The sequence below is a fragment of the Sapajus apella genome, unplaced genomic scaffold (genome assembly GCF_009761245.1).
Source record: "Sapajus apella isolate SASKATOON/1434 unplaced genomic scaffold, GSC_monkey_1.0 scaffold124, whole genome shotgun sequence".
Taxonomy (NCBI): Eukaryota; Metazoa; Chordata; class Mammalia; order Primates; family Cebidae; genus Sapajus; species Sapajus apella.
This window is the reverse complement of record NW_022437064.1, coordinates 2,487,174-2,500,775: the sequence shown is the minus strand read 5'-3', so window position 1 is coordinate 2,500,775 and position 13,602 is coordinate 2,487,174. Positions and strand designations below refer to the sequence as shown.

Genomic DNA, 13,602 nt, shown 5'->3' with positions numbered 1-13,602 from the left:
TGTTCTTTTTGGTGAGCATCCTATTCAAATATTTGCTCACTGTTCTATGGTCCTCTGTATTTATCCCACCCTGTGGCTTTCCTTTTCATTTTCTTATTGGTGTCTGTTGATTAATTAAGAAGTTCTTAATTTTTGTGTTGTTCAATTTAGCAATATTTCTCTATGGATTCTGTTTTTCAAATTCTCATTCTGTCTTCCATGAGATAAGCGTGCCAATTTTTTTAAATTATTGTTCTCATATTGTAATGTTGGGGTTCAGGAACTCCGGGGGAGCCCTCAGTTCTCCTGACAGGACGTTTCTCCAGGTTCTAGGTCTATCACTCCCCAAAGATAGAAGAGGAGACCACGGCACAGTGTGCAGTAAATGCGGGACTCAAAAGTGTTTGTAGAAAGTGATTTATTTAGGTAGAGAGAAAGAAACAGCAATCTCTCACACCGAGTGAGAGAAAAAGCTGCTCTCACACTGAGTGAGAAGGGTTCCCAGAAGGGGGAAAACCAGAGAAGGCAAGCTCCTCTCACATGGAGTGAGAGAATCCAGAAAGATGGAATCCAGGAGAGGAAAGCAGCTTCCACACTGAATGGAAGGAAATTGAGAGAGAGAGAGTTTAGGAGGGGAAGACACGTTTCCATGAGAGAGTGTGGAAGGGGACTCCAGAGGGGAAATACAGGAAATACAGGAGAGAGAAAGACGGCTTCCATGAAGGGAGTGTTCATGGAAGGGGACCCAAACATGGAGTCCGAAGGGGTGTGGAAGAAGGGGACATTTAACCTAGGAGGAACCCCCACCTTCTCCAAGACCTCTGGCCAATGAAAGGAGTTCCTTGGAACTTCCTCTGGAATAATTGACTTTTGGTTCTTCCCATGCCCACGAAATTTAAACACAAACAAATCTTCCAGATGGAGAGTGATGGCGGGGGCATGGCACTGGGAAGTTCTAGCCCTTAAAACTACGCCCCCTTGTGGACCTGGAAAGGGAACACATTCTCTCAATATCGTTGGCCAAAATACATAATGTTGACAATCCAGAAAGAATTTAGATATGTGGCTAATACTGAGCCATTGCAATTTGACTTGTGTTACAAAATGTGAAATAGTCTCTGGGCATAATAATTAAGGAATTATTTATGAATTCATGGTATTCTCAAACCTTAGAAGAAATTTATTTTTAAGCTCTTTTGTCTTCCATTTGGTATATATATGGAAAAAAACAATGTATTGGTAGTATATCTTCGGTTTCATATTTTTTTCTAAGGATGAAAAATTGAGGAGTTATCTCATTATTATCAGGAATGCTCCTGGTTATCTTTGTAGATCGAGGACCTTATCTAAGCAACATTAACCTTAGATGTAACTTGAAACTCATAGATGCTTTGATGATTTCCATCAAGGATGATGGTTTGCATGAACATTAACAAATTCACCAATTTTCAAGTTTCTATTTTCTTACATAAATTATTAGCTCAGAAGAAGTAATGTCTCCTACCAGAATTTGAAATAAATTCTCTACTTAGTGATAAATCAAGTGAGTTTAACAGTTGGTTTAAACCAATAAAGTATAAACTATTTATTGGTTTATACTTTAGCCATTTATTGGTTTAAAACAATAAATGTACACTAATATTAATTAGTATACACTACCAGAAATCAATGTTAATATTAATATTGTTAAATATATTTCTGTAACTGAAATGTTAAAGATCTTTCACAGGAAACTAAAACTTTGTTTTGAAATATTTATTCTTTATTCTATTCATTTACATACACAATTAAATGATAGCAAGTTTTCTCAGAAGTCTTAATGTTTTTTCTGGATGCTATAAAAGTTGCCAAACCAGTCTTTGTCACCGAAGGAAGTTGTGTCAGTTTTAAGCTTTGTAAAACTAATATTTTATCATTGTTTAAATATCAGTACTTGAAGTCAGTTCACAAATCAGAGATTTTATTTATCCTCATTATTAAAGATTGCCATATGTATTCTTATTGCTATTTATTACAAGAAAAAAAATTATGCTCTTCAATCTGTGGTATAGATATTATTTAAATGTTTTAATTCAAATAACAATTTAGTTATTGTAATGTTACATGTAATCTTTCACTCAGTTCACATTTGAAAGCTGCCTAAATCCATTTTCACACAGGAAAGATAAAAAGTTACATGTAATTTTTCATCACAGGATTTTTTATCTTGCATTATAATTCAGTTATATTCATTACTCAAGGGCTCAAAAAGAGAAAATAGTAAGCATGGCTGGGGTGGCACAAAGACTTGTACTTTGAAGCTTACCTTGACAGTGTACCTGAGACCTCTTAAAAACGAAGAGGAACCTGCAAAATGTAAATTAATGCTTGAAATCTATAAAGAGTCAATATAAGAAAAAAAACAAAACAAAAAAATTGACCAGCCTCTAGAACAATGAATCACTGAAGAATACAAAATCAGGGCAGTAACAACATTTCAAGGTCATAATTTTTAGTGCTTTTCCAGATTCACTAAATATAAATTTTAAGAGTAATTCATGTGGGCAAAGCCATATCTGATATGATGGGATAGGGACTTTTACTAATTCGAAGTTATGTCACCATTCTACTGGATGAAACAACTTACCTTATTAAGAGTTTATATGACATAATGTCTACTTAGTTCAGCAATTATTTATTTGTTACTGTAGGCAAGGCTACTGAAATTGATGCACAACTGAAAAAGATATCTCCTTCCTCAATTAATTTAAAAAAGCAAGGAAGAATAAAACACCTTGTAAAGAAATGACTATATTTCAAAAACTATGTATGTACATATAAATATATTTCAAACTGTATATATATAGTTTTAGAAATATAGTGGTATACACAATGTGCACACACATATGTTTCGAAAGCTAGGTTCTTTACATACATTTTCTCATGTAATCATTGCAATCATGAGAAAGAGGTATTTCTTCTTCTATTACACGTATAAATAAGCTAAATTTCCGTGTAAGTGGCATGCCCAAAATCATATAGTTAGAAAGTAGAATCTAATTCTGTATGGCTTCAATGACCTCTTCACAACATCATTTTATACTATAATCTACAAGAAATGCCTTAAATGCTACACCAATAAAGTGCTACAATAATACAAAGATAGCAAACAGCACAAGATTGTAAATGAATGGTAAGATCAAGAAAGGTTTTCATAGAAGGGCTCTTCCACAAGGTACTTAAAAGAGAAGTAGGATTGGAGAACAGAATAGACACTCTTTCAGAAAGGGGTATTAGAGGAATAGAGATGAGAAATTAAAGAGAAAGTTTTGAGAATTGATTTTTTAAAAATCAATCAAACAAAAATCTCAGACAAAATATCAACCAAACAAAAGACCATTTCAGTAAATGTATAAACGGACTCCCTCACATGCATTTTGCCGTCCCCCATCTTTCTACATTGCAGCCAGGCTGATCTCGAAAAACACAAATCTGACATCTCACTATTCTGTTTGAAACCTTCCCGGACTGCATTAGCCTTTAGGGTAAAGTCCAATAAAAAGCTCACAAGCCTGCAGGATCAGGGCCTCTTTCCTTTGTCACTTCACATTTTCACCATAGGGACTCTACTTTAATTCCTTAACCACCACTCTCTTTTGGGCCTCAGGTTCTATTGAACACTGCCCCCTCTGCCAGAAATGTGTTTCTCTTCTTTCTGTGCACTTGTTCGAGCCTATTTTTCTCAGACTCTAAACTCCTTAAAGGCAGAGATCATATGTTTGTCTTACCTGCTGCATTTACCAGAACCGCTGACTCCGATCTTTATTTTTTCAACGAACATAGGGAACTATGCACTATGAAAGACCCTTTGGAAAGTGCCACTTATGGGCCCTAAAAGCCCTGGCATTTCCAGGTAACAATTCTTCCTTGTCTCAGGAAGAGATGGAATTAAAGGATTACTAACTCTTGTTCTCGAGCAAGATTTCTGGATTTCTAAGCCCCTTCCAAAATATGGGATGAAAAGCTCTAATAAAGGAAGAGACTACACCATATTATATTATATTTATGTCTCTGTGTTGAGAAATTTTGATTCTTTGGTAGAGAAAAATCCAAACCAGATGAAATAAGAATGTTGTGACTAAAGATTACTAAGAAACATTAATATCTGCCAAGAAGATATAATAAAAGGGGTCAGAACACTCCCTAGGAACAATTGCCCAGTTGAGCTGACAAAGGTTTGACAATCTAAAGGGCAATCCCATTGTCTCCCATCCCATAGCCAAGGTAGGGCACCCAGCTCTGGGGACCCTGTTGGTCCTATAATTACAGCACATCACCTTTCAAAAGGAGAAACACACAAATAATAGGTACACTGGAACAATTTTATATAAGAAATGATCATTAAAAAAAAAACCTTTGGTCCAATGTCTACCCTTAAATTTTTTGTGATTTTTTTTTTTTTGATGCATTGAAACAAAAAAGAATAAAAGTAGTCCTACCCAGAGATGGCAGGCAGCCCTAATTTGGATAAGCTACAGATTACCATGTGCTTAGCCTATAATAATCCTTTCATAAATATTTGTTGAATTAATAAATAGATTTATTAGCAGAGGTTATGTCAGCCTAACTGGGTATCTAACAAATGGCTTAGGCATAGTAACTTGTTAAATCCATAAATACATTGGGCCATATATAAATAAACTCTATATAAATACAGAGTTGTTATAAAAATGTTGGGCAATTTAAGGGTATTTTCAACTTGGTTAAATTTTTTCAAACTGACAAATTCTCACATCATAAACATGGATGCTCAGTATTATGGTTTCAATTTACTATTATTTTATAGCCTAAGAATTGAATTTTGCTTGGATAATTTGTTTTCTGAGTCTTGTTTTTGTGGGAGATAGAAGTGATGGGAAGGAGAAATGATCTATTGCAAAAAGCTCAGGATGTTTCTAAAAACAAGTGAGTGGCAGAGCTCTCAACTTTGCTTCATTGAACTCATATCTATACAGAAGAAGTGAGAGACACAATATAAAATTATAATGATTTACTCTATAGGATAAGGTCATTTATTTAATTTTTTTTCCTGGTTTTGAGAAGCCTCAAATCTCACCAAAAAATATATTTTTCATGAAAAGATGACTTGTTACTCCATAACATAAATAGAAAGATATTGTTTAGTTGTATCAGGTTACATCTGTAAGAGATCAAGGACTCTTTTATTAAAAGTATTAATAAAAATAATAAAAGCAACTGACATTCACAGATTGCTTATTATGTGCCATGTCTGTTCCAAGGGCTTTGTTTAGATTAATCCTCACCTTGACTCTGAGAAGCAGATATTTTTAACAAAAGTACAATCTCTTTTTACAGATGAAGAACCAAACACATAGGAAGTTTACGTAAGCTGCTCAAGGTTACCCAAGGTAGTGGCAGAGCTGGGGCCTGGTTTGGCTGATTCTATTGTACATGTTAATAACTCCATTGTATATCATAGAAATCCCTCCTTAACAAACAAGTATGGATCGAAAGTGTATTAATCACCTTCAATACTTCTTCTGCCAACTTATTTAGAAAACAAGTTTGAACTGACATTTAAAAGAAAAATAGGAAATGTCTTTTTTAGAGCATGTGAAGTGAGATATGAAAGGAGTAAACAATTCTTGGTCTCTGAAATGCAAATATTAATTTTCTGACAAGAGAAAGAGTCCACTTGATATTTTAGCAAGTCATTTCAGGTCAGGACATCAAGTTATTAGGATGAATCATATAAAATCGTTAGTGTTATAGGTCAAAACAGGTCAAATATTGATAATTTCAAATGATTCAACCTAGTGGCTCTCTATCCCTGGTAACAGTAAATAATACAAATTAAAAATTCTATATGTAAACTCAGAATTGTTTAGGGTTCAGCAAAGGGAAAGAAAAATCAGAAGATACGTATCCTATATTCGAAGAACATAGAATAAAATCATACTAAAAACAACCAGGGTTAAAGTAACATGCCAGATATTTCATTGTTAAATCATCATGGAGCTATAGATGGAGAGATCTACAGAAATTTGAATAAGCACTTGGATGTGAGCTTTGAGAAAAAGAATTGACAGAGAAGAGCCATGAAGCTCTTCTAGGCAGAAGGGAACAGCATGATAAAGAGCAAACACAACCAGGGGTTGTCATAAAGCACAAAATATTAGAGGGCAGAAGAAGAACTGGTTGGACCCTTCACATGGGTCATTGGGTCCGTGTGATCCCCAAACAGGACGGGTTAGATGGGTAAGAGAGAAGATCTGAAAGTGGGAGGAGACACCTGGACTTGATTCTGCCAGAAATCATACTAGGTATTTCCAGGAGGATTGTGTTGGTAAGGTCACATGCTCTGGGAAGACTGAATGAGCAACAGGCACAGTGCAAGAGACTTGGAGCAGAACAATTGATTAAAGACTCGTTACATGGTCCAGGGCCAAAAGTGTGGATCTGCATCATGGTGCTCCAAAAAGAGAGTAACATTTTGAATTTGACATGTTGAACTAGAGACACAATTTGAAGGAATAAGTAACAGGATTTGATTTGTGATTTGACTTATTTGTGGAACAGAAAAATGACTCTAGAATATTGACCCTAAGTGATTTTTTAAATGGGGTTTTATTGTTTTAAATATAAAATGGAAAAGTATACAAGGTTGGGGAGATCATTTATTCTAATAAACACATACAGTAATAATAGCTTATTTGCTGCTGACTATCTCAGATAGTGAGTACTAAACAATGCACATATACTCATATTTTTTTTTTCACAATTTCTTAAACAATATTGAAAGACAAGTATTAATCAGGTATTAATATTTAAATTTTATAAGTAATAAAATAGAGGCCAGAGAGGTAAATAATTTTCCCAAAGTCACTTAGTACTGAATTTTGTTTTTTTGAGACGTTGTCTTACTCTGTTGCCCAGGCTATAGTGCAGTGCCACGATCTCAGCTCATGGTATCCTCCGCCACCCAGGTCTCAGCCTCCTGAGCAACTGGGACTACAGGCGCGTGCCACCACACCTGGCTAATTTTTTTAAATATTTTTAGTGTAGACGGGGTTTCACCATGTTGGCCAGGATAGTCTCAATCTCCTGACCTAGTGATCCACCCGCCTTGGCCTCCCAAAGTGCTGGGATTACAGGCATGAGCCACCGCATGCGGCCAGCACTAATCATTTATGACTCCCCAAAGCCTTTGCAGTTTTACCTATTTTACCCACGTGGAATTTGAAATAACAGCTGAACCTTCATGTGACTATCTCAAAGAGAGCATAAAATAGAGGACTAGAGTTAGAATGAGAGACTGAATCTTTGGGTTTGGAAGTCATTAGGATTAGCTGAACTTTGAAAGTAGGTCAGCACTTCAGGGTTGAGGAACATGGAAGGAAAAAAAGGGAACACAACTAAAATCCTGGAAGTTATCTTAGAATAAAGGACAGAAAGTAGAAAGGGGCAGGTTAAGAATAAGACAGAGCCAGAGAGACAAAGTGTTGGAGAAGAAAGTGCTAAGGTGTATAAGTCATTTATTTAACAAGTATGTCCCCAGCTAAGGAGTAAGTGAGCTGATATCTGAAAGGTCCATTGGAAGTTCAACAAGTGTAAAGGGTTCTGGCCAAAGGGAACTATTTAAGCAAAACACAAACACACTCAAAAGGCGAGCGTCAAGAGGGAGCAGAGATTGGGGATAATAGGTAATGGGGGGCTTAGACTACAAAAGGCAGTTTCTGCAAATATTTTGCCAGATTAGGGTCCCAGTAGTTACCACTTTTTCTGGATCAAGTACTTTTCTGTTCTGGAGCATGAACTGCCTAGCCTCTCAGTTTTTTTTCTAGGTTTTTGGTTATCTCAGGCAGCTCAGACTGCCGTAACAAAATACCATAGGCTGGGTAGCTTTAACAGCAGGCATTGATTACTCACAGCTCTGGAGACTGGAAAGCACAAGTTCAAGGTGCCATTCAATTTGGTCTCTGGTCATGGCTGTCTTTCTGACTTGCAGACAGCTGTCTTTTTGCTGTGTCCGAAGGGAAAGAGAGAGAGAGACAGTCAGACAGACAGAGATGGAGTGCACAAGCATAAGTCTCTTCTTATAATGTCACCAATCCCATCACAGGGACTCCATCCTTATGACCCCATCTAATCCTAATCACCTCCCAAAGGCCCTATCTCCAAATACCATCAAATTTGGAGTTAGGACTTCAACGTATGAATTTGGTTGGGAAGCGGGGAAGTCACAAACATTCCGTCAATAACAAGGGTCATGGAGGCAGCTTCTATTTGTGCCTCACTATAAGAAGGTTGCTGCACTGGTGTTCCATTGGCCTTCCCCAGAGTTTCCTTTAATAGTAAAAAAAGACCTATGACTGAAAACTTCTATAATTTTTAAAATATAAAAATTGCTAAATGTGATTTTTGCAAATTAGATTGCCACACTAGAATATAAATTATAACATCAATAGAGAATTTTGGCATACCATGCCTGACATAATGTACCTCCAAAGGTACTGAAATGATGAAAATTAGTGGGAATTTTAGGAAATGCTGAAGGAAACTGATTTCTCAACAATTTTTGACTTTAACACTGGTTCTTTCTCTACATTCTGTAGTTCTAAAATGTAGTAGAACAACAGCAGGACACAAGTCTTTGCCCCATGGAAAAACCCCATAGCCTGTTTTAATTCCATTGTCATAAAATAGGGAAAAGAGCAAGTTGGGAATGTTGCTTAAGAGAGAACTGCACCCCTACATCAGCATGCTGGGCAATTTCCCCATTGTTACCTGTATTTTCATAAACAGCACATTTTAAAAAGTCATATTTGCCACAGCAAATGAATTCAGGATACATTCTGTTTCCTTTGTTTGGAAATGTCTTCGTCTCCTAGCAACATTATAGGGAAATCCATCAGGGGCATGAAATTAAACGGCTACGTAGGCAGAATACCTGTAGAGTGTTCAGTTCTATGAAAAGCTTTCACTAGAAATTATATACATATTGTGCAAAATGCTACAGTAACATAAGTTTAAGGTAGGAATTGTTCAACTCCCCCATAAGCAATTTAGAGTTCCAGCAGTACCAGTAGCCAAGGGTCCACAATGCACAGGAAAAAAAAAAAAAGAGAAAGAAAAAAAGACACTCTACAAAATGGCAGTTAGGTTAATTACTTATGACTGTGGAGACTTTCCTCCACACAAAAAAATAAAAATAAAAAAGATTTCAGGGCATCCTAACCCAGGCTCTTCTTTTGTTAAAGCCTTCTCTCAACTTTGGGTGTAGAAGGAACTAAAACATTTTCTCCTGTAAACATACAAACAAATAAATAAATTAAAAATACAAAATTCAAGAAGCAAGGCTACAAAGCCCTGCCCTTTTGTAGCTGCTGGCTGGAGCTGCAAATCGAATCCGAGCCTGTGCCCGTCTGCTCCCAATTGCCTAGTTTCTCATAGGGTATCTGAGAGACAGCTGCAGGCAGACTTGTAGGCTGCCCATGATTCAGAGTCCTAGGGAAGTGGATCCTAGAATCTGCATGTAACCAATCTGCCCTTGCATTCTGGAGAGCTACTGCTTCCTGTTATAGAAAGTGCTCAAACTCCTGTGAGTTTGGGCCTGAGAAATAGGCTGCCTAACCACCTTACCACAAGGCACAGAAACATCTTTGTCATACCCTACCCACAAAAGGCCCAACTGAAGGAACATTCCTATCAAATCTTGCTAGGCAAAGGTACAAGGAACATCCTATCACATCCCACTGATAAAAGGGCCAAGCCATCTGATCATCGGAACATCTTATCAATATCCTGCCAGACAGCAAGCCATACTGCCCAGACCCCCCCACCCATAACTGTAAACACCCCAGCCTGTAAGCAGTGGTGGTCTATGGCATTAAGCTGGTCCCCTACCTCTGTGGGTTTATGCTGGACATAAATGCCTACATTTGCCATTGAGCCACCACTCTCTCTCTCTCTCTTTTTCTTTAACCCTTGTCTTCCCTTCAAAACCTATCAAATGTGACACACCAAAATATCCCTTTAAATAACAAGTTTCTTCTCAATTTATTTACATATATAGTTTTACTCATTTTCTCTTCCTCTTTCCTTTCAACTAATTTCATGCAATACCAAACATGTATTGTTTACTGTGTATCCATAATAGAATTGCTATCAAGACCAGTTGTTTAAAACTTTAAGCAAAATTTAGGTATTGAAAGACTTTTTATTTTGGATTTTAATTATTCTAATAAAAGTTAATTGCTTTATATTATGCATGTTTATTTACAGCTTGATTGTAAAAGGTTTTGAGAGCCATCAAAGACATACAATAGAAGAATTAAAAAAAGAATGTTTAAATTATTTTGACAATATTGGAAAAGTATGAAGTACTTTGGGACAGAGGAGACTATATCTCTCTTTTCCCTCTTAGTTTCTCTGCACCCCACACCTGTTTTTCTCCTGGATAAAGGATGAGGAATAGGAAATGGCCAAAAAAAAAAAAAAAAAAATGACCTTGCCAGGATAGTACTACTCAATCTTTTATATGTTTAGTGAGACTAGGATTAGTTTTCTGATTAAAGTACTTGCTAGTCCAAGTAGAGAATCTAAAATCTGATTTAATTTTGTCAAAATCAAGATGCCAAGCTTGCCCCATTCTTGGATGGGGAGAGGAGAAAAGAGGACCTACAGTAGAGAGCTACGTAAGGGGCCTGGTACAAACTCAATGGTAGTCTAGAGCTGGAGGATGCATCTCCTTTGAGATTCACCATCAAGACTTCTAGGCAGAGGGTGTCTTATCCATTGAGCTGCTGTAACAAAATGCCATAAGCCAGGTAGCTTATAAATAACAAAAGCTTATTTCTTACAGTTCTGAGGGCTGGGAAGTCTGATGCCAAGGCGCCAACAGATTTGGAGTCTGGTGAGTGTTTTTTCTTGTTCCCAGATGGCAGCTTCTTGCTGTGTTTTCACATGGCAGGAAGGACAAGGCAGCTTTCTGGAGCCTCTTTTATAAAGGCACCAATTCCATTCACAAGGGCTCTACCTCGTGACCTAATCACCTCCCGATGGTCTCATTTTTTAGCACTATCACACTGGTGATTAGGTTTCATTATGTGAATGTGAAGATGGGGAGTGGCCCAAATATTTACACCATAGCAGAGAGATTCCAGAGTTAGCTTATGTATTTGTCATTTCTGTTTCCCATATTTTTGCTCCCTTTCTGTTAGGGTCACCTTTGAGAAAGTATTCCCTCTCCCTACTCTTTGGCAGTCAGAGCTTAGGCATATGAATCCCAACTCGGAGATACCAAGGTGCTAAGTCAGAGAAATCCTTTCAAGCAGTTGTGATGGAGTGAAGACTCTAATAGCATTCAGAGTGATAAGTAGTTAGTGATACAGAGTGATGTTACTAGCAGCAGTGTCCTAAGCAGATAGTCTCTGTAAACAGATTTTACCAGTGCTTTGAGTCCTTGGGTTATGATTCAAGCTTCTTTCTTTATCCTTCTCATAACTTTTGTGATCTGACAGCTTCCAACAAATTCTTTTTCTGTTTATATAAATCTGAGTCACTTTCTGATTTTATGAATGCAAACTTTTACTAGTATGGTTAGAAGCTGGGTCACAAATAATGGGGGCTATATCAATTATAATAGAAAAAATCCTCAACTTTGGAAGAAAATATTGGTAGGGATGAGTTCTCTAGCTTAGATCCTGGACCTGTGGGTAAACATGAATCACTACAGGGAGAGAAAGTTAGATAGTAGCTCAACTATTAATAGATACCTAGACAGGTTAAATCTATTCCTGAGGTGCCACCAAAACTAGGGGCAAGCTATTTTCAGAACCTACTTGATCTAGGCTAGAAGGACTTCTATCTTATTAATTAATTAACTCAATCGGTCACTACCGAAGACCTGATGTGAGCCAGCACCATTTGTTAAGCACAAAAATGGAGGGATGGTAAACAAGATAAACATGGTGCCTATCCTAGGGAAAATTACCGATGAGCAAGACAGACAAATAGTTTACTGTATAGTTGATCGTCATCACTCAGGTCCTATATTCATGAATTCACCTGCTTGCTAAATGTATTTGTAACTCTCAAATCAATACCTGCTGCTTTCATGGTCACTGCTAGACAGGCCCAAATCTGCCAAAAATGGGAGTCATCCAATGCACAAGCTCCCAGCTGAAGTTGAACAAGAGGATGCTATGCCTTCTTGTGCGCTTTCTTGTTTAGCAGAGATGACCAGAGGATGGAGACAGTAGGGAAGAGTGCAGTGTAGGGCAGTTCAGGAAGCTCTGGCTTGGGAACCAGTCGTAGTGGACTTGAATCTCATCTCTGGCATCATTAGTAAGGTAGCCCTTTTCCCCTTGGAGTAATATTCATGGTTTGATAGTTCAGTGTTTGGGGCCTAACTATGGCGAATAATGTGAACTGAATGTTATATATGTCAATAAAGTGACATATTATGGTGGGAGTACACAGAAACTGTTATGTTTGGGTATTATGGTGGGAGTAACACAGGAAAACATAATTTAACCAAGAGATCAAGAAAGGTCATCAAAAGGCACATCAAATTTAATATGTCATCACATTAAACTAATACCTGAAGCATGAGTAGGATTTATGGCAGTAAAGTTGTGGAAACAGTCTAGACAATGGTGCTACAGCCTGGCTAAACCTGAGCATAGTGTGAAGAAAACAAAGGGGAAAGTGCAGCTTGACAGGCAACAGGAAGTTAGTTCATTCACACCACGTAGGCCATTTAGGGAAATTTGAGCTTTTCCCTATGAACAATGAGAAGCTATTAATGGCATAAAGCTAAGGTTTGGCCAGGTTTCTTCAGCTGTTATTCCCTTGTTTTCCAACATCAATTTAGGCATATAAGACAGGCAGGAATCAGGATAAATTAATACTCCTTGTGAATTTTGTGCTAAAATTGGTATTAAAAGCACATCGAAGATAGATCTATATAGTTTCTGACTCATGTTTGGAAGCCTTTTCCTAAAGAAAATCAAAAGAATTGCTGACTAAATGTCTCTAGAATGAAAAGTAAGATCTCCTTAAGTTAGCAAATTACTTAAAAAATAAAAGAGCAATTAATTAATTCCTTGATATATTAACCAATTTATTAAATACAATTTAATAAATATGTATATTTTTGTTTGTTTGTTTGTTGAGACAGAGTCTCGCTCTGTCACCAGGTGCCAGGCTGGAGTGCAGTGGCACGATCTCAGCTCACTGCAACCTCTGCCTGCCGGGTTGAAGCAATTCTCCTGCCTCAGCCTCCTGAGTAGCTGGGACTACAGGCACACACTACCATGCCCAGCTAATTTTTTTTTGTACTTTTAGTAGAGACAGGGTTTCACCATGTTGGCCAGGATGGTCTCAATCTCTTGACCTTATGATTCACCTGCCTTGGACTCCCAAAGTGCTGGGATTACAGGCATGAGTCACCTTACCTGGCCAATATTTTTAAATTATTTAATTATTATTAATTTTAAATGTTTTTAACTATAATTTTAAATAGCTTAAAAATAATAGTTAAAACACTTAAAATTAATAATTTAATAATTAATTAATAATAGCAATTAAAATAATATAAAATAAGTGGCTTATTAATAA

At 37.0% G+C, this 13,602-nt stretch overlaps 1 long non-coding RNA gene across 1 annotated transcript; it reads left to right on the top strand.

Annotated features, from left to right (window-relative positions):
- Window positions 1-265: 265 nt before the first annotated feature.
- LOC116538935 lies at window positions 266-9,119 on the top strand. Its single transcript, XR_004263854.1, has 3 exons — window positions 266-405; window positions 595-603; window positions 9,090-9,119. It is a non-coding gene; the product is annotated as an uncharacterized LOC116538935 (long non-coding RNA).
- Window positions 9,120-13,602: the final 4,483 nt, after the last annotated feature.